We start from the raw sequence: 21,148 nt of genomic DNA on the forward strand, positions 1-21,148 counted from the left end.
CATGAATATTTCTTGCAGATAGAAGGATGACTAATTTATTCCAGATTTTGGGTGATACACAGTTGGGATGATATTAAAGAAAAGCCTCTCGTCCTTCCGTGCTATTGGCTGTAAGGTATTATGCACACCAGCCCTTGCAAATCCTGTTCCATCCAATTACTACCGGAGGAGAAGGCGATTTAGTCATTTCAACCCGTGATTGTTTCTGATGGAGGGCTCTATGTGTACTTGTCAACAGTCTCATCAGTCTTTGGTATTTACAAAATTGTTGTCACCTTCACGCAGAAGGAACACAGTTCAATGAATATATGTACTTTTATCCGTGACTATTTTCTACTTTCCTGATCTTACAGGACAAACTTGTTTAAATCTACAAATACAAGCTTATATTTCACCATGTTCCTTGTATTTATATAATAGCCAAATATCTATCCAGAGATGGTATATTGGCTTCAGTTATCATATGCTACTTTTATCTCCAAAGGGCATAAATGCAGCCTGTGAAGATAGCTGGGTATTGATTTATAGTGATAAATTTATATTTTATGTGTAACACGGAGGGGAAAACAGGCAAAAGTGTGATTTCTGTGAGCTGAATGGCTTCAAGAAAATGGGTAATGTGTGTTTTAACCAGACAGCCAATGATCATTTTTCTTCCCACATCCCTAAGCTAAGGGAGAAGAAGTCGACGGTTGCCATTAGTTAACATTTCTCATGTAAGTAGCTCTACTTGCAAACTATACCACATTAAAACGAGCATTCAGTGTCACCATCGTGCACCAGTGTATTAGAAATGCTGGCACCTCTCCATTGCAGTCTGAGGCTCTTCAGCCCAATTTAAAGTTCAGTTCTCTGCACTTTGCCAACCTGATCATTACCAGTGACGCAGAGCACCCGCGGTGAGATGTAGCCAGGTGACCAGGGCAGCGATGGGAGGGGACCTGTGTTCATGTAGGACACTTGGAGGTTTCTCTGCACGGGACAGAGGTTCCTGTCGGAAATGCTTTTAAAAAAGTGGGGAGCCTTAATATTACCATCCCTCCTTCACCCTCTTCTAGGTTTGTCAGGCAAAGGTCAAAAATGGAATTTGCTATTTATTGTCCCTCGAAAGCCCATATGGTGAGTGTGGACCTTACCAATGCACGAGGAAGGCGACTGCAGACGAAGATCCTCCGTACCAGGTATTTATGGGGCCAGGGGTGCTCACAGAGTCGGCGGGACATTGCTCCTAGGAAACCGGCTGCCAAACCGGTCTGGCTCTGTGTTGGAAATAAACAATTTTTGAAAATCTTTTAATGAAATATTGATTTTATCAAGCACATCAAACTAAAGGCAAATGTACCATGGTGTCATGATTAAAAAATAACAATATATTACAGGTAAACTAAGATAAATGAGTTAAGTGTTCAGTTTGCAGTGCAAATTGAAACCATATATCACAACCTTTCATTATATTGCATTACTGCTAGAGTACAGAATATGGAAGTTGATTGAATAGTAATATCAAATTAGTAGGGAACTTTACACTGGTTCAGTTGATGGAGGAATTTGGAACTAAAAAAGGGATTCTTTCCATAACAAAAGTTTCTTAAAAATATTTTTAAAACGAGTGGGACTGATAATCAGGAAGACTATGGCACCCTGAAATTGCCCTTCCCAGATCTCACATGAAGAAATGAAGGGATCTGTATTAATTTTAAAGCTCCCTTTGATTGGGTGAACCTGTCTCCGTTTTGTATGACATTCTTGCCACAGGTCATTGCCTGGTGCGGTGTACCATGAAACAAACAAATAGAAAAAGGCACCTTCTGGCACTTTAAGTCTCCCTGCCATCTGACTACTACCCTAGTGGTTCAGAATGATGAAAAGCAGAGACTGGGAGAAATCTTCCTATGGTTAGATTGGGAAAAATGAGCATGATGATCACATGGGCTGGGAAGGGCAGCAGAGACAGCCGAAGTCGTCTCAGAACTCAAGAGAAAAGGAGAAGACAAGAGGTCACAATTATATGCTGGTATCACACTCCCTTTCACAGAGATCTGATATATTCAGTTTGTTCTTGTATGGTGCTTAGGGAAGTTCTAATTAAGGGAAGAAAGAATTTTGACACATGTGAAGCAGAGATCAATATTTAGCACTATAATCAGCAATTCCTGATGGTTTGACAGTGTCACTATACACATTGTAACTATCCATTATTTTCTCGGGGAGGAGAGCCAGGCAGAGGCTAACAGGCTTACGGCAAGCTATCATGAATCACATAAAGCAGTGTCTCATTCGCTTCTATTTGTCTTGCTTTTCATCTTCATTCATCCTTATAAAGAAGGCTGTACTGCCATGAGCCCCGAAACGCCATCCTACCGCTGAACTGCAACAACAAAAAGCAAACACAGTTTCTAAAAATGTCTACTGTATAAAGTACAATAGCTACCTTCTAGAGAGATTAAAAAAGAAAAAAAAAAAGGAAGCAGTGGCTGTTTACCCTCTGAAAACATGCATGGTAGACTCCCTTCACGTTTAACCTAAAGGGACTCTATTAGCCACTAGAAAAATATTAATTTAAAACACTTTTGGGGGAGGTTATGTTTATAATAAGTTACAGGTTTAGAATATATTGATCTCATTTTTCACCCAGACTAAACAGTGTCTGTTCTACAACAAAGAAAATCCCACCATCACAGAACTGAACCAAATTCTGTTTCAAATTTTGGGCGTGGCTGTTGAGTTGAAACTGTAATAAAATATCAAAATAGCTAGTCATGTTACTTGAGGGGTGCAAGCAGATGGTAGAGTTCTGTGTTCGGATTTTTATCCCGCAAGAGATTTGTTAAGCTGTAAATCAATCTTTCTGTTCACAGATACGAAAAGTTTAAGTTGATAAAGCTTAGATTTTGGCTAAGAAGTATGTTAGTTATCTTTAGTCTACCTGGGTATAGTTTGATTTCCGTTTAAGTTACATAGGTGATATCATAATAGTCAATGATCATGTTAGTACATTCGATACCAATGCAAAATAAAATGCAAATCCCGAGGCTATTGTTCAGTTGATTTTAAGTTAATTGCATTCTGTTGCTCCATTTAACTAATTATAAAGTGCTAGTCTCTGTTTTTTTCTTTTTTCTTTTTTTTTTTAATATTAAAAAACTGTGGCAGGTCTGTTTGGTTAATTTTTAGGAATTCATCGTAAGCAAATGATTTCAGAATTTATTTTATTTCTTTTTGCGCATTCGACTTTGACGGAGAATACGTACCAGATCACTTAAAGAAATAAACACCCTGTAAGATGTGATGGGATAATTTGACTCCAATTTACATACAGAACATTATTTCCAACATTTTTCATACCATTCACAGGCATGCAGCACGCAATATATGACTGTAGGTGGAAGTGGAAGACCCGGTGTCTTGCATCTCAAACTGTCAGCTGATTTTCACTGCTCTATTCCTGTTTAAGTGAGATGCTGACACAAGCTCGCACACTGACTATCCCAAGTAGCACTAATTAAGGGCTGTCCAACTGTGCTTTCTGTTGAGCAGTTTGCTCCAGTGGGTGACAGGAAACAGCCTGAGCTCTGCCTGCGGAATGACATAACAAAGAAGGTTAAAAAAAAAAAAAAAGGAACACAGATCTGGTGGGCTGGATAAAAAGACCTGAGAGAGAGCTAACTTCCCTATTTGTTGCTATGAATATATAATTTTAGATGAGGAAAACTTGCTAAGTCACTGTTTATTGTCCGTTTATTAGGGTACTTCTTGCAGGAATTAAGAATAATTATAGATGAAGAATGTGAACTAATAGGGAACTTGGGGACAGAGCATTCCTCTTATTCAAAAGGTTATCAATAAATCTCTTTTTAAAGATGGTGGTCAAATGTTGTCATTATGGCGTAATGGTGTTATTTGTAACTTGGAGAATTTAGCTTAAAAAGCAAAGACTTGAAGGGAATGACTCCCTTGGGTATGACTGTGAAAGTTAATTTATTATCAGTCAGGTTGATTAGGAAAGTGTTATTAAAAGGGAAGAGAGAGAGAGAAGAAAAAGAGAAGAAAGGACAAAAAAAAAAAGAACAAAACAAGGATTTCTACAAATGAGGTAGGAAGGAGAGCTACAGTAACAAGTTCCTTCTCTCCATTCATTTTCCTTAAAACTCCAGGGAATTTGAACCCAAAATTCTGTGTTTCTCTCTAGTGGCTCTACAAATAACCCCACATAGAGTCTTGAGAAAAATATATATAAATGAGTCAACTGCCCCCCCCCCGGGGTATTATATCATTACTTAGAAGTGTAATAGACCAGCATGGGTATATGATGGAAACTAAAGGGGAGGAAGCACACCGACTTGTACTCTCAAGGTATTTCTGTGTCTTCTAATGATCACCATCCTCATCATCTACCAGCAGGCATGGGGCTTAGACCTGGGTGCAGCCGGTTTCTTGACAGCACTAAGCGGTATCGCCTCCTGGCTGCTGTGGTGTGCTTGAGGAATTGGCTGGCCCACCACTGTCCTTTTACAATGGTTTCATTTAATTGTAATCCAAAGATCAAAGGTCTGTAACTCTTTAACCAAATTCCAATGTCTGCCAAATTCAATAGCTGTCATTCTTATAGAAAAAGGCAGTGTAATATGTGTGTCCTGATCTAATTTTATAGAAAAAGACCCAATTTACATACTGTTTATTTAGTTAAGTCCCTAAAATCAATACCTTTGTCTGTACCTCTTTTGTTTAAAATACATCATGACATGGCAAACAGCTATATAAATGAATTTTTCTAAACCACACGCATTGTTAATGTTTCTCTATTGCACACTCAAAAAAAGAATAGTTGAAATCAGAGCATTTTATAGATCAACCTAAATGTATTTTAATATTGGATTACTAAAGAATGTTAAGTTTTACATTTCTAAAATTATAAATTTTGTTTGAAAAGGTCAGTCATTTTCCTGAGCCACATTTACCAATAGAAGAACATATTTCAACCATTGGAGTAAGAGGAAAAGTGATTATGCTCACTATTAAGAGAAAATAATTCTTAAAAATGTGTCTCTGTAACAAACAAGTAAAAACCCAAACAACAACGAGCTTCTGAAAAAGTTTCAGGATGGGATGACAGGATTCTAAAGGAAGAGAAACCACTTTTTGTTGATAAGAAATAAATCCATTCAAATAGTTATCTTACAGATTAATCCATAATTCATTACACCTAAGAAAAGCATGGTTTTGCTTTGTGTTACAGTCACAGGCATCCCTTTACTGACATTCCTATGGTCACAGTAATATTTCTTTGAAATATGAAGCAAATGATTATCTTTAGAACAAATTTTTTTCCAACTCTAAGAATAGCTATTGGTGTGTTAATTTTGCATTTTTAATGACATGTGGCTTTTATATTTTGATTAGCTCTTTAGAATAATTTCCTTCCTTCATTGTCTCTGGTGTGTAACCATAATTAGTTGGCAAGGTTAAGCAAGATGGATCTAAGTGACACATGCAGTGTGGTTAGGAGTAGTCATCACATGACAGTGAATACTTTAACGTGTGTGAAGACCCGAGCAGTCTCCCTTTTAGTGAAACTTGGTGATTTTGTGCTTTAAAAGCATGAAGTTTTATGTTATTCCCCTTTCAATTAATCAGAATTAAAGAGCAAATGTATTTATATATTTTCTCTTTTCTCAAGAGACATTGAGAATTTAGTTGCCTCTTTAATTTTTCTAGGAAGGAATTTTCTAAGCTGAGATGAGACTAAATCTTTTAGGATAGGAAACCTAAGCCATGTGTTTCCCACATAAGGACAATTCCTAAACCTGAACACCCTGCTTTTTTTCATGCAAGGGAGAAGGACTTGAGGGCACATGGTGAAGGGAGGGCCCCCAAGTCAGAGCTCTCAATGTTCTATTTATACTTCAGATTTGTAATCGAATTACTTTGCACTTAACCTTGATAAAACTCCAGTGTTATTTTTTAGTTCATTTTCACAGACTCTATACTCACTCTATTCGAGTCCCCTCATTTCAGAGCTTTAGGATTTTGGTATTTAGGCTAATACGCCAGCTCTAAGGTATTCTGTAGCTTAAACTGGAGAGCACAGACCTCTCCATCTTCCAGTACGGGAAATCTCTTAGGAATTTCTATGCTTCAAGAAAGAAAGTTTGCCTGGGAACTTAGGATGTAAGTCATTTCTCTTAATTAAAGGATATTTCTAAGTACCTGTCATTGCCACAACTCATCCATGAATATTTACTTATCCATTCATCTTCCTACCCGTCCCTCCATCTCACCTCTATTGAATCTCTTCAGGATGCCAGGTACCGTGGTCAGAGCTGCAAAAACAAAGATGCCTGTAGCAAAGTTACCACTTTCGAGGACTTCTGGCTAGAGTGAAGGAGACAGTCACATAAAAAGTTAAACCAAACCCGAACAATCAAACAACCCCCACTCCTAGCTAAAGCTATGTTCTCATGTGCCTTAAAAATAGTTTTTATCTTTTGGTGCCCAGAAGCGACAAACCTGTCTGAAACTGGTGCATGTACCTCCTTTCCTGCATCTGAAATACTGAATGTCATTAATGTGGGGGAAAAGATGCAGATGGTTCATCCTGGCTTGTTAGTTGACTCTGGGAAATGCATATGTTATGGTAACAGTAGAATAGCTGTTTCTAAAGAATCCAATAGGTTGCTGATTTCCCCAGCCCAACACTGGAGAAAATAATCCCAATACTGCATAGCTGTAGTGTTTACATTTCATGTTCCTTATGGTTTTTGTTTTTCGCCATTTGTGATTTCCATATCACTTTTCATAACAGTACTACTGTCCTCCAGCAACTTCCCTCATCCGCTGCCCTCCCTTGTGACAGCACTTTGCTCTCCCTCCCTCGCTGCCCATATGCGCCATTTCCAAGGGCAGTCTCCTGAAGCCCATCTTTTCTGTGACTGTGTTCTCATAATCTGTGACTAATAATGATACATCCTCCTAAAACAAAATAGATTTAAAAAATGCAGATATGCCATTTTTATAGCATCAATAAAACATCAGAGTACACTGAAGTATTTCTTGATGAGTCACTTATATTCCATTGTACTTTTCAGACTCTGGCACATGAGCAGTACGTGTCTCCTTCAGTGTCACACGGCAACGGAGCACACTTCCTCCTATGCTCAGTGCAATGTTTCATTCCTTAGCCCGCAGAGCCTTCTTTTCGTGACCCAGTGCCTTCCCGCTCCGGCTCTTCCTCCTCCTCCTTCTCTTTCTTCTTCTTCCCTTCAGGGATCCATGTTCTTTTTATTAGACATGTGCTCAGTTCCTTGGATTTTTTAAAACTTAATTGGTGAATTAGTTCTTACTGCTTGTTCTGGGACCCATCCGTCACATGATTCGAGAGCAATTCTCTTCATTCCCAGTAGGCAATAAGAATGAAAGAACTAATACCACTGAAAATATTTTTTTCTTTGGAAATTAATTCACATTTTAATTTTGCATGATATAGACTATTTTGTCCATTACTTTGATATAATGCTATCATTATTTGGAGCTTGACTTAATGCTTGAAGTGGGCAGTAGAAAATTGGATTTACTGATCTAACCAGGAAGAATTTTTTCCTGTTGCCGTTAATAATTCAAGAGAAGAGGACCATGTTAACTGAGAAGACGTTCCTCTGAGGGTGGAAGAAGAGCAAGTCGGGGCCCGAGTGTCCCCATTTATTTGAGCCATTTGACAGATTGTTTCAAATCTCCAATCTTGAGACTTTGCTGATTATAAGCTCGTAGTCGAGCTGGATAAAATGTTTTAATTTATATCTAAGATGCTAGCACATAATTATTGCAATATGATTACATGCTGCACTGTCTTCAAAGAGGGAAGGAAGGAAGGAAAGGTAGGAAGGTCGGGTCAACCATTGAGTTGGGCATTTCACAGGTATTATATCTACAGAAAGTTAGAGATCATTATATTTATTTTACAGATTAATAAAAAAAAGACTGGGTGATTTCAGTCGTTTCCCTCAGATTACACATGTAGCAAGTGCTGAACTGAGCTCTCAATTCAGGTTTGACTGACCTTAAAAAAAAAATATATATATATATATATATATATTAAGTAAGATTCAAAGATTCATGAGGAAATGCTTTAAGAGACCTGCTAAGTAAAATAGGTATACTCAATCCAAACAATAGAACCATAGTAAATTGCAGAGTTCTGAATAAGATATTTGATTTCAGAAATTTTGAAAGTCCTATGCTGGCCAGTCATCACATTCAAATAAGTGTCAGAGTCCCCAGAGCGGCTGCGCAAGCGAGCAGCTGCTGTGGGAGCCATTTTCTACATTTGAATCTAGACAATCTAGAAAACAAGGCAGTCATTTGAGGGGAGAGTTTAGCAGAAAGCTAACTCTCCCCTCAAATGACTGCCTTGTTTTCTAGATTTTTATTTTGGAAACTCATACCTGGAGGATACGCTTGTTGTCTTTCAATAATAATCTGCTTTCACCTGCAGTATAATTTTCTATGTGTCGGTGTGGTTGGAAAGAAGTTAGAGATGGCTTGAGCCCCAAGGGGATTCATAGATGGAGGAGGGGAAACAAATGGCAGATGTCCCCAAGTGGGGGAGAGAAGGATTATTTCTTGTTCCATTTGAATAACTCCTTAGTAACTCCCATTACGCTTTTGATCTTGGCTTAGGTGTAACTTCATTCAAGAAGCATTCCTTGATCCTGCTAAGGTTGTATCTTCTGTAGCCCCTTGAACTTACCTTTTCACACAATGTTATTCTCTATTCAACTGCCAATATACTTGCACCTTTCTCCTCTGACCAACTCTGTTGGTAGAAATAACACCTAGCTCGCTCATCTTTGCATCTCTAATATTGTGTATGGCCTATCCAACAGAGCTCATGCTCAATAAATATTTGTTGAATTAATGAGGGAATAAGTCAATATTAAATATTATACTTTTCTCTTTATGCACATTTATTTATATTGCTTTGGAAAACATTTAACTCTTCCATGACTGCTAATTTACAGAAATGAGAACCTTCTACAATTTTTAGAAACAAAATATTCTCTGTTTATTCTAAGTAAGCTGTAGAACATTCAGAGCTTGGGTGTTATTAGCCAAGGTTTGGTCAGGAAAACAGCACTCTAGGTGATTCAAACAGGGAGAGTTTATTTTATTTTGTATTTTTAGGAAGGGTTTAAATTCAGGAGCTAAGATCATTTAGGAGAGCTGAGGATGTGATGGAAGTCATGAAAAGCTGTTGCTAGGTTTCAGGAAATCAGAAATTTTGGGGAATTGCAGATGCCCACTGCCAATAAATGTTGCTGCCTTCAGTATGAAAAACTGAGCAGTAGAAAGGTCCTGGGAGCCACTGAAAAATACTCTGTGCCTGGACATTACTGCTAGAAGATTAATGATGGCTTGGATTCTCTTCCAAACTCCAAATTTCATGGGATTGGATTGTCCCCTTCCAAAGAGATGGTGTTTTAGTTTTCTGTGGTTGTAACAAACTATCAAACGCTTGGTGGTTTAAAACAATGTCTATTATTCTCTCAAAGCTCTGGAAGCCAGAAGTCTGACAAGGGTTTCACCCCACAGAAATCAAGGTGTCAGCAGGGCCATGCTTCCAGAGATACTAGGGACAAATCCATTTCTTTGACTTTCCCAGCTTCTGAACAGCATGCCTATTCCTTGGTCCACGACGCTGTATCACACCACCTTTTTCTCTCTTCCTGTTTCCTTTCATCACACTGACTTCTTGTGTTTCAGATCTTCCTCTGCCTCTCTCTTCTAAGGACATGCATGATTACATTTAGGGTCAACCTGTATAATCCAGGATTATCTCCCCATCTCAGTATTCTTAATTTAATAACATCTGCAAGGTCCCTGTTGTCAGACAAGGTAACACTCACAGGTTCCAGGGATTAGGAGGTGGATATCTGGAGGTGAGGAGGATGAGGGGTTGAAGAGAGATTATTACACAGTATAGGGGAGACCGTACAAGAAAGTGAAAATGAATGCTGGCTCTAAAACAATCAATATCCAGCACAGAATTCAGTATAGTAAGTTGTCAATAAAGTTAATGAATTTTTATTTTGGGGCATTAGTAGAAGATATGTGTCCCAAACAAAGGAGGAGGGCATATTTCTGTTCTAGTCTGTATTGCTTGGATCACATAGAGATCAATGGTTTTAATTCTGAGTATAAATCTTTTTTTTTTTTTTCTTCTCCTGAGTGATTCTAAGGTAGGACAGAAGTAACTATAAGCTTTAGTTCAAAGGAAAGAAGGACTTTCTAATGGCCAGAGTTTTTCCTATAATGGAATATGCTGCCTAGTGAAATAATGACCAAGATATTGGTGAACATGAAATTAAGAGAGCGTATAATTACTATCTATGAAATCTTTAAAGTCCTATTCATGCCAGTTTCACTTAATAGTTCTGCAATTCATAATTAAAGAAAATATTTTCAGATTCATTTAAATTTTCAGGTTTACCACTTCTTGAGTTTCTAATGAGCTCCTCATATTTATTATTTACCGAGGTAAGTACAATTTCTTTTTAGTTTGCTCTAAATTTAATGGGCTTGATTTTCAACGAATAGTCCTTGCCCTATTAATTCTGAATTATGCAAAAATCACAGCTATCAACTAACCTCTCAAATTAAAGTTGTTCATAACTTCTTTCTTATACTATGCACACGCTTTTTCAACAAATCCTAGATTCGTATTAAACCAATATTTATTCAATTAATATTTTTATACTTATAATGAGTTAATAGGTTTTACTAGTACATTCTTTGAGTTACCTGTCATTCTCACCAAAAAAGCATAATTAAGTCTTCCTTTATTTTAGTACAGAGTGAATATTTGCATGCCTCCCAAATTCTTATGTTAAAACCCATCCCAATGTAATCAAGGTTGGCCTTTGTAAGGTGATTAGGTCATAAAGGTGGAGCTCTTATGAATAAAAATAATGCCTTTTTTAAAGAGACCCTAAAGAGCTCCCCCATCTTTTGCCATGTGAGGACACAGGGAGAAGATGGCCATGTGTGAAACAGGAAGTGGGTCTTGCTGCATACCAAACTGTCAGCACCTTGATCTTGGACTTTGTAGCCCTAGAACTATGAAAAATAAATTTCGATTGTATATAAGCCTCCTTGGCTATGGTCTTCTGTTATAGCAGCCCGAGCATACAGAGAACTATTTCTTTCTCTGACTTCACTTTGTGTTTTAATTGGTCTCTGAAACTATTCTCTTTCCACAACATCATTCTTCAGGTGAAAAGAAAGCATTCTAGAGGAGTATTCAGTATAACTTATTTTTAAGTGTTTGTGTTTTATTTCAGTACCTCTTTTTTTTTTTTAAGATTTTATTTATTTTTTTTGACAGAGAGAGGTCACAAGTAGGCAGAGAGGCAGGCAGAGAAAGAGAGAGAGAGGGAGAGGAGGAAGCAGGCTTCCTGCCAAGCAGAGAGCCCGATGTGGGACTTGATCCCAGGACCTCTGAGATCATGACCTGAGCTAAAGGCAGAGACTTAACCCACTGGGCCACCCAGCTGCACACAGTACCTCTTAAAAAAAAAAAAAAAAAAAAAAAAGATTTTCTTTCTTTATTTGAGGGAAAGAGTGAGAGAGAGCACAAGTGGGGGCAGAGGGAACGGGAGTAGCAGACTCCCTGCTGAGTTGAGAGCCTAAGTGGGGCTTGATCTCAGGACCCTGGGATCATGAACTGAGCCAAAAGCAGGCCCTTAAGGGACTGAGACACTTAGGGCCCTCTATTTCAGTACCTCTTGATGCCTACTGACCTGTTGAGCAAAATGTAGCATAGTAAGTATGTTTCAAGTTGTGACTGCAAAAAAAGGATTCATTGTTGGGATATGTTTTTGCTAAAATGTTTCTAGGGCTTGTACAAAAGAAAGACTGATCCCCAGTTTGGTATACCCTTAGGAAATTTCATGTGTTGTATTGTGAATTACCATTCCAGAACTTTTCAGATAAAGAATATTTCCCAAAATATGTTCCTCTTTCTAATGTGTCTTCTTTTTTCTCTACAGTTTAAGTGTAGGTCTAGTTGCAGTGATCACTTTTGGTATGTGTGTGCACTTCATCAGAGCCAGGAAGACAATGAAATTTTTTTTTTGAAAATCTTGGAAAAAAGTCTTTTGCTGTTTTTAAAATCAAAATTAAACACATTGTGGCACCAAAGACACAAACAATAAATGAAAAATAGAGACACATTAGACTTCATGAAAAAATTTAAAAATTACACTAAAAGATGCTATAAGTAGGGTAAGAAGGCAACCAGAATGGGAGAAAATATTTGCAAGTCACACACTGATAAGGGACTAAATATTGAGATTATATAGAGTAATCCTAAAACATAACAAAAACAACAAAAATAAACAACCTGATTCAAAAGTAGGCAGAGGACTTCAATAGGCATTTCTCAAGGAAGCTATACGAATGGCCAACAAACAAATGAAAAGATGCTCAACATCACTCATCATTAGGAAATACACACCAAAACTGCAATGAGATACTAACTAACACCCTCTGAGGTGGCTTTGATCAAAAACAAAAGAATAGAAAATGTTTCAATGAGAATGTAGAAGGATTGGAACTCTTTATTTTTTTTTTATTTTTTTAAAGATTTTATTTATCTATTTGACAGACCGAGATCACAAGTAGGCAGAGAGGCAGGCAGAGAGAGACGAGGTAGCAGGATCCCTGCTGAGCAGAGAGCCCGATGCAGGGCTCCATCCCAGGACCCCGAGTTCATGACCTGAGCTGAAGGCAGAGGCCTAACCCACTGAGCCACCCGGGCACCCCAGGATTGGAACTCTTGTGTTCTATTGGTAGGAATGTAAAATTGTAACATGGTACAGCTGCTGTGGAAAACAGTAGAGAATTTCCTCAAAAACATAACAAAACACACACACACATAAACAAACAAAAACCACCAAAGAATTACCATCTGACTCAGCATTTCCACTTCTGAGTATATATCCAAGAGAAAGAAAGCAGGTCTTGAAAAGATAATTGTATACGTATGTTCATAGCATCATTATTCACAAGAAGTAAGATGTGGGAGCAGCTCAAGTACCCATTGGTGGATGGATGGATAAGTAAAATGGGGTATCTGCATACAATAGAGTATTATTCAGCCTTAAAAGGAATGAAATTCTGACATTTGCTACAATAGGAATGAACATTGAAGACATTACACTAAGTGAAATCAGCCAGTCACCAGAAGACATTCTGTATGATTTCATTTGTGAGAGGTACTTAGAGTAGTTAAAATGACAGTGGTTGTCTGAGGCTAGAGGAAAAGAGGGAATGGGAAATTAATACTGTTGGGGTATAGAGCTTCAGTTTTACAAGATGAAAAGAGTTCTGGAGATGGATGGTGATGACATTAGCACAACATTGTGAATGTGTTTAGTACCACTGAATGGTACCCTAAAGAAATAGTCAAAATGGTAAATCTTAAATAATGTGCAATTTCACACAATACAAAAATTGAAAAAAACAAAGAGGTTAAATGTGAACCTAAGATAAAGAACGAAAATGAGGGCATAAAACTGAACACCAAATTCAATACCTTAATGCCACCAGGGTAAGCCATGAGCTGTCAAAAGTCAACATGTGTTTAGTGACAGAAGCCAGTGAACTAGAACGCAAGGCAAAGAGAAAAACCTGGTTTCGATGACATCATTTGAACTTCTGAACTCCTGCTGTATCTGAAGCCCAACATATTCCTTGGACCTTTCATTTATATGAACCAATAAATAATCTTTGTGTAATCCAGTTTAAATTGGGTTTTATAAATAAAAATACTCTTAATGGATACATCCTGGTAGATAGCGAAATCACTGTGTATGTATCAACTGAATGTCGCAGCTCTATGTAGACTTATTCTTCCTTTAACCACTTACTGAATTCCTGGGCTGTCTTCCCGAGGATTTAGCTAGTCATTCCTTTATTCCCTGCCTCACCAGAACGTTCTGCAGTGGGGATCCCAGTTCTTCTCTCCCTCGTTCTTTATCTAACCATATTCCCACAGCATCTTGACTTTCCTGACATCATTCTCCCCAAGTGAAATAAGCAAAGGATGAGTAGCTTTTGAATTTATTTCTGCCACTTCCTCCCTCTGAAATCGAGTGTAAGTACTGAGAAGAGAATTTCTTAGAACATTTGAAGAAGAAATCGCATAATAGTGTATAACTGGTCACAGTAATTATGGGAGTTCCTATGGGGGAGATATGGGTTCTCCAGGGTTGCAATAAAAGATGGAGGGTAGTTTATTACGGCTGAGTATCTTTGGGGTGGTGGGGATTACCAAATGGCTGTTCCAGGCTGATTTAGATTCTGGTTTATTTCCAATGAAGATGTTGTGCTTCTTTCATGTAAGGTGTCCCTGAAAAGTGAGTATTCCTTATTATACAGCATGCATGAGAAGCTGATGCTTGGCTTCAGGAATCTTTGAAGAACCTGTTGTACACTCGATTAACTCCAAAATGGGTGGTCACCTGGACGTTTGGACAGAGTGTCTCTTTCTCATGGCTACGTATCTGGAGGATCCTAGGGCTGAAACTTGTTCCAAAAGTTCACAAATGCCTTGTTGTTTGAAACTAGCACTTCTGTGTCTTACTAATGCTCTGCATTCCTCTTTCTTGTGGTTGGCCTACTTCTGTGTGCCATTCAACAATTTATTGAAAGCATTTTATTTTTTGCAATTACTTGGTCTTTAAACATACTCATTCTTTACTCATACCTAGGTGATCCATATTTATCTTTCTGCTCTAAGTCACTTCTACAAAGAACATTCTCTAGCCCATTCCCCCACCTCCCATACCATGTGTGGGTTATATGTTCCTTCTACATATGTCCTCTCCCATTTGAAAGCATTCACTACACTGCAATGTGTGAACCTACCTATTTATTTAACTCCCCCATCCAGTGACTACAAGCCTTACGAGAATATGGATTTTATCTTGTATCTTTTCTGTGCTAGGATCAAACACAATGATGAATCCTTGTATTTGTTGAATGAATGAATGAATAAATGAGTGAACAAATAATCATTTGAATATCCTAAATTATTTAATCTCTATTTTAAGGTATTGAGTGCAATGCACATTTTTGAGAATGCTTATTTTTTTCATAAAATTCATTCACAGAAAAGGCATATATATATATTTTTTGGATTCTGGAAAAACTATTAAATATTGAGGATTTCTTAGACTAGTTTAAGTTTTAGAAAAGTACTTTGTGGATTATCTTGTTATTTAATCAAATTTTCTTCTTATATATGTGAAATAATCTATATTCACTTTACTACATAAGCCAGAGGAGCTTTAAAATGGTCAAAACTTCAATTGCTGACAAGGCTGGAAATTAACATAAATACATATTTTTAAAAATGGAACCAATGTAAAACATTGAAAAATTTTACATAAAATATCCAGATTTCTAGCTTATTTTGGAAAACTAGAAATTTATCAGCACTGAACCCCGCTTCTTACACAAGCAAAAATTAGGTGGAGATGAGCAGTGGATTCCCCTGTGGAACAGAGCATATGCCCATTAACCATGATCCCTGACGTTCACATGAGACACATTTCCCATATGGAAGTGTTTCAGAGGTCAGTTAGGATCCCATCACAACACATAGAAGCTCATTGCATGCTTGAAATATGGATAGACAAGCTTAATTGTTGATTTTATTATTGTTTTGTTTATTGATAATTCACAAGTTTTCCAAAGAAAATGAATTTTGTTTCTACTAATTATATAGAATCCAATTCAAGAAAGATGTCTAAAATTGTCACAGAAAAAAGCCAAGAATTTCATAGCATTTTTGAACACAGCTGGCATTGTTTCCATCGGTCTCCTTTCTTCGCTACTTGCCCTCCTCAGAACTCTCTCTGGTGTGATTGTTTCATGTCCTAAATCTGAAAATGTCATTCCCCTAATTAAAACAATTGGCCTTGGGGACCTGCATCCAATGTCTCCTACTTCTCTCTTCATTTTCTTCTGGAATCATTCTCCCCATTTCTCACCAACTTCAACTATGGCTCTTTGAGTTCCATAAATTAATCAAGTAATTTCTTAGCAAAGCTTTCACACATGCTCTTGTCCCCCAGTTCACTCAAAAGCTTCTTATTCTTCTGGTCTCATTTTCAGTCTTCTTTCTAGAAACTTTGCCTGACCACACAGTTTGGAGTGGGTCTCATTCCTCTTCCTTATTTTCAAAGCTCTCATCAGAATTTATAATTAGATATTTATTTGTATATTTACTTTCCATCCTATAATACTTGAAACTATATGAGGGTAAGGCTGACATGTGTCTTACACACTGCTCTATATAGGGTATCTACCATGAGATCAGTGTATATTTTGAATAAATGAATATATATTATATAGACATGTAAATGTGGAGTTCAAAAACAGTATACTTACATGAGTTCGAGTTTCAAGTGCTAGCATCTGTCACCATAAGAACAAATGATTTCTAAAATATTGAATATGGATTATGAAAAAGGCCTGTTTTGAGATGTGCAGAATAAACAAAGACATATTAAAGTAACTCCCATTTGAGGCAATAGCATGTACCAAATCACAGCATACCATTTTCCAGATGAACACTGTTCCGTGTCTCCCTTTTTCAAATGCAAAATTTAACTTCACTTGGGAAAACACGTTAAGTCTATAAGCATGTGCGTAATCTCCATCTGGTTGTGCTCATAAAGGGTTTTCAACTTAGCAGATAGGTAGATACCCCTTTTTCCATTGGTTGAAATTTTCTCCTGTAAAACTGAATCTTTTCCTTCCAAGGAATGCAAATTTGATTAAGCATTGTTATGCACCGATATTCTGTATTCTTCCTTTTTCTATGGTGATGGAATTATAAAACAACTTGGTTGGGGCTAGAATTTTACTGGTAGGTTTGTTGATCAGCATTGTTCCCTGAATTCTGTGAAATTACATCACTGGCATGTAGAATCAGTTTTTCAAGGATAGTTGCCATGGACAAAGAGCGCAGTATGTTTACATTTCCTGGGGGCAAAAACCTTATATACTTATACATTTGCAGTTAAGCTTAAGGGTTTAGTGTTGATTACAAAATATTTACTTTGGTTAACATTTTCCATTGATCCCTGAGTGCATTGAGGTGTTTTTGTTTCTCAAGGTTTTTTTCCGGGAGTAGAACATTCAGAGGGAAAAGATTTAAGTTTAAAATCTAATTAATAGACAAATTAAATGAAAGTCTCTTTCTCACTTTGCAGCTTACAGGTATGATTTCACTTAACACATACTGTAGACTCTACACCTGCTCACATACCTACACGCAAGTACGCAGTTGCACGTGTCATATTCTTTTCTTGGTTTTGGGATATGAAACATTTCCAAAAGACATTAAAGAAGTTTAACTTATTCCTTTTGTGGAAGAACTGTCAGGAAACTGTTTAGCTTCCCATTAAGACAGTATTCAAAATTCAGAATAGTTTGGGAGAAATGAACTTACTCGGCCACCTCAGTTTTAGACTGCTAAATTGTGGAGCTTTGGCTATAAGCTAGGTCAATAAAATACATATAAACCCCACTCCAGAGCAAGGGCTTGGTTTCGTTCACCATTGTATTCTCAGTGCTTAGGAGAATGCTTGGTCCATAGAAGGCTCTCAACGCATGTTTATTCAATCAATGAATTTTTCTTCGATTGCCCAGAATGCCCATATTTGTTGGTGATACTGTATGATAGTGACAGCAGCAAAGCTGAGAAAATGCGTTTCTTTAGCTGACTGACCAGACTTTCCATAGATAATAACAATCTGGTCGAACTGGACTGATCAAACCATCCTGGGAATCTTTGGGAACATCTGGAGGGAGAATGCTAATCTTAGCTAATGTTTGTATAGCAGTTTACTCTTCTAAGGGCTTTACTTATATTAACTCGTGATGTCCTCACAACACTCAAACCTAGAGGTAGGAAATATTCTTCACTCTACAGAAGAGAAACCAAAACACTGAGAACTAAGTGACTCGCTGGGAAGTCCTATCTCTAGAACAGAAGTTGGCTCTAAAATTTGTGTTCTCAACTCACTGTGCTGCTTTGTCTCTCCAATCTGAGTAATGGGGATTTGGAAATATGTTAGCTTCAATATTGAAAGACAAGAGGCCCAAGATAAAAAAGGGTATATCATGATAGGCACTATAAGGAAAAATAGGTTAACTTTGTGATGACTCTGTTTTTTTTCCTGTTTGTACACATTGTTCTAGACAGGTTGGATATATATACATGCATGCCTACCCACACATATAAAATCATATATGTATAGAAGATTTCTTCTATTTAATATTTGCCTATATATATATATGACCTTTCATTTCTCATTTAGTCTTGTGTGTGTTTATAGAATATATTAGCTTTAAGAATTTTTTTTAAAGGTTTTATTTATTTGGCAGACAGAGATCACAAGTAGGCAGAGAGGCAGGCAGAGAGAGAAGGAGAGGGAAGCAGGCTTCCCGCTGAGGGAGAGCCAGATGCAGGACTCGATCCCAGGACCCTGAGATCATGACCCGAGCCAAAGGCAGTCGCTCAATTTACTGAGCCACCCAGGTGCCCCTATTTTAAGATTTTATTTATTTATTTTAGAGAGAAAGAGAGAGAGAGAGGGAGGGAGTGTATACAAGCAGGGGTTGGGGCAGAGGGAGAGGGAGAGAGAAAATTCAAGCTGACTCTCTGCGGAGCACAGAGCCTGATGTGGGGCTCCATCCCATGGCCCGGAGATCATGACCTGCAACAAAACTGAGAGCGGGACACTTAACCCACTGAGCCACCTGGATGTCCCAACATGTATTAGCTTTTTCAAAAAGCTTTTAGACACAGATTTTCAGAGAGGGATGGGAAAACAAAAGCTACCATTATCCTGTTTAAACAATTGATTCTTTCATTAAAAAAAATATGGAAGAGGTAATTGAGTGTGAGTAGAAAATTAAAATGATTCCAAATGGAGAAAATAAAAATTGAAAACTTCCCTTCCCCTCGTCACAGTCCCTGACTTCACTCAAAAGGTTAGCAGGGAGGGCTTTATAAAGGAAACAATAGATTTCAGTTTCCCAAGAAAATACTATAAATAAGAGGGATATAAGCTAAACTACAGAAAGGAGGTCTAATTACATGATTGTTATTTTTGGTAGTCTTCCATTCTTTAGGTTTGACTACCACTTTTAATTACATTTTGGCACATATATTTGAAAAAGTAATACATACTTTGTCGGTTCTCTCCAGACCTGTCATTATTTAAAAAAAAAAAAAAGTTAAGATTTTATTTATTTATTTGACCAACAGAGATCACAAGTAGGCAGAGAGGCAGGCAGAGAGAGAGGAAGGGAAGCAGGCTCCCCGCTGAGCAGAGAGCCCGAAGCGGGCCTGGATCCCAGGACCCTGGGCTCCTGACCTGAGCTGAAGGCAGAGGCTTAACTCACTGAGCCACCCAGGCGCCCCTGTCATTATTTTTTAAGTTGAGACTTTCACGGGTAAATCCTCCATGTTTGGTTTCCTTTTCGACTTCTAAATTTTGGGAAACCAGAATTAATGTGAGAATTTCTTAAAAGATTCTATGAGTATGACATGAACAAAATATTGCATACTGTGTTCTGATTATAATTAAAATAAAAGCTCTTCCTTTTACTTATAATTTTAGATGTGAAGAAGCAACTGAAGCAACTGAATCATTTCCTTTTTCTCCATTTTTATGCACTATAAAAATTTCCATACTATTCTTGGTAAAAATGTCAACAAAAATATACCCATTGAATCCTTAATTCATATAGTTGTCTCTTTAAATACTTCTTTTTAATCCTAACATGCTCCAGTATTTTAATTTTAAAACATTTTTTAAAAAACTCACAGAACTCTGAATTTAATTTGTTATGTGTAGTTGATATTAATTACTCAACAGTGAAGACATTTTTGGGTATACGTGTCCCCATAAGAATCCATTAGTAAAAATATTTATACAGCACATATCCATATATTTCAATTCACATATATTTAATCAACTCCTTTTAATGTGAGTTTTTCCTTTAATGTTAATCCTGGGAATTTTTATTGCTATAGCATATCAAATTCTTGAATTTCATTGAAATACTTTAGTTGTTTTCATATATTATGATGCCTACCATGATATTAATTCTATCCTTCCCAATTTTATGCTAGAAGCTATTCTTTCTCTCAGTGTCCATGTTATCACTGGGAATCTCATAATTTTAGGACATCAAGTTTGTTTTGAAAATTGAATCTTTTGGACTATTGTCAGTTACTTCATATGTATAATTTATAGAAAAAACTAATTGGTTCCAAATAAACAAAATTATTCCAGCTTTAAAATTCTGTAACCTATGTTTGCTTTCCAGGCAGTTCTGAATTTCACCATAATTTGAAATTTTGCATGACTTCAAATAATGTCGTGTGCATTTTTCCTCTTAAATTTTTTATTTTATTTTTTTATTTTTTAAATATTTTACTTATTTATTTGACAGATAGAGATCACAAGTAGGCAGACCAGCAGGCAGAGAGAGAGAGGGGGAAGCAGGCTCCCCACTGAACAGGGAGCCCCACGTGGGGCTCAATCCCAGGACCCTGAGATCATGACCTGAGCCAAAGGCAGAGGTTTTAACCCACTGAACCACCCAGACACCCCCCTCTTAAATTTTTTAGTTAGACCTTGAAATTTTGACTTAAGAAATATGACATTTTAAGTAATGGAAAATTAATTTGAAAAATTAAGCCAAATTTTCCCTATAAATGTATGATGTTCAATCAACATCAATATTTAGGGAGTTAACATAAAGAAAATGGATAATTTTTGATACTGTATTTAGAAAAAATTGTTGCTATTATAAAGATTTTAGAAATTGTTAGAATTTTCATTTCTTCCTGTATTAAAACACTAACGGCATGCAGATTTTTAAAATATGGAAGCTACAGAACAACTTTTTGTGCATTACAAATTAAAAAATATTTCTGGGGGCGCCTGGGTGGCTCAGTGGGTTAAAGCCTCTGCCTTCGGCTCAGGTCATGATCCCAGGGTCCTGGGATCGAGCCCCACATCGGGCTCTCTGCTCCTCGGGGAGCCTGCTTCCTCCTCTCTCTCTC

General features: G+C 37.2%; 1 long non-coding RNA gene across 1 annotated transcript; it reads left to right on the forward strand.

Annotated features, from left to right (window-relative positions):
* The first annotated feature begins 951 nt into the window (after nucleotides 1–951).
* Nucleotides 952–11,092, forward strand: LOC309844467. The gene is made up of 3 exons (XR_014300717.1): nucleotides 952–1,181; nucleotides 10,478–10,530; nucleotides 11,021–11,092. It is a non-coding gene; the product is annotated as an uncharacterized lncRNA (long non-coding RNA).
* The last annotated feature ends 10,056 nt before the right edge of the window (nucleotides 11,093–21,148 follow it).

The sequence above is a fragment of the Mustela nivalis genome, assembly GCF_964662115.1.
Source record: "Mustela nivalis genome assembly, chromosome: 11".
Classification (NCBI taxonomy): domain Eukaryota; kingdom Metazoa; phylum Chordata; class Mammalia; order Carnivora; family Mustelidae; genus Mustela; species Mustela nivalis.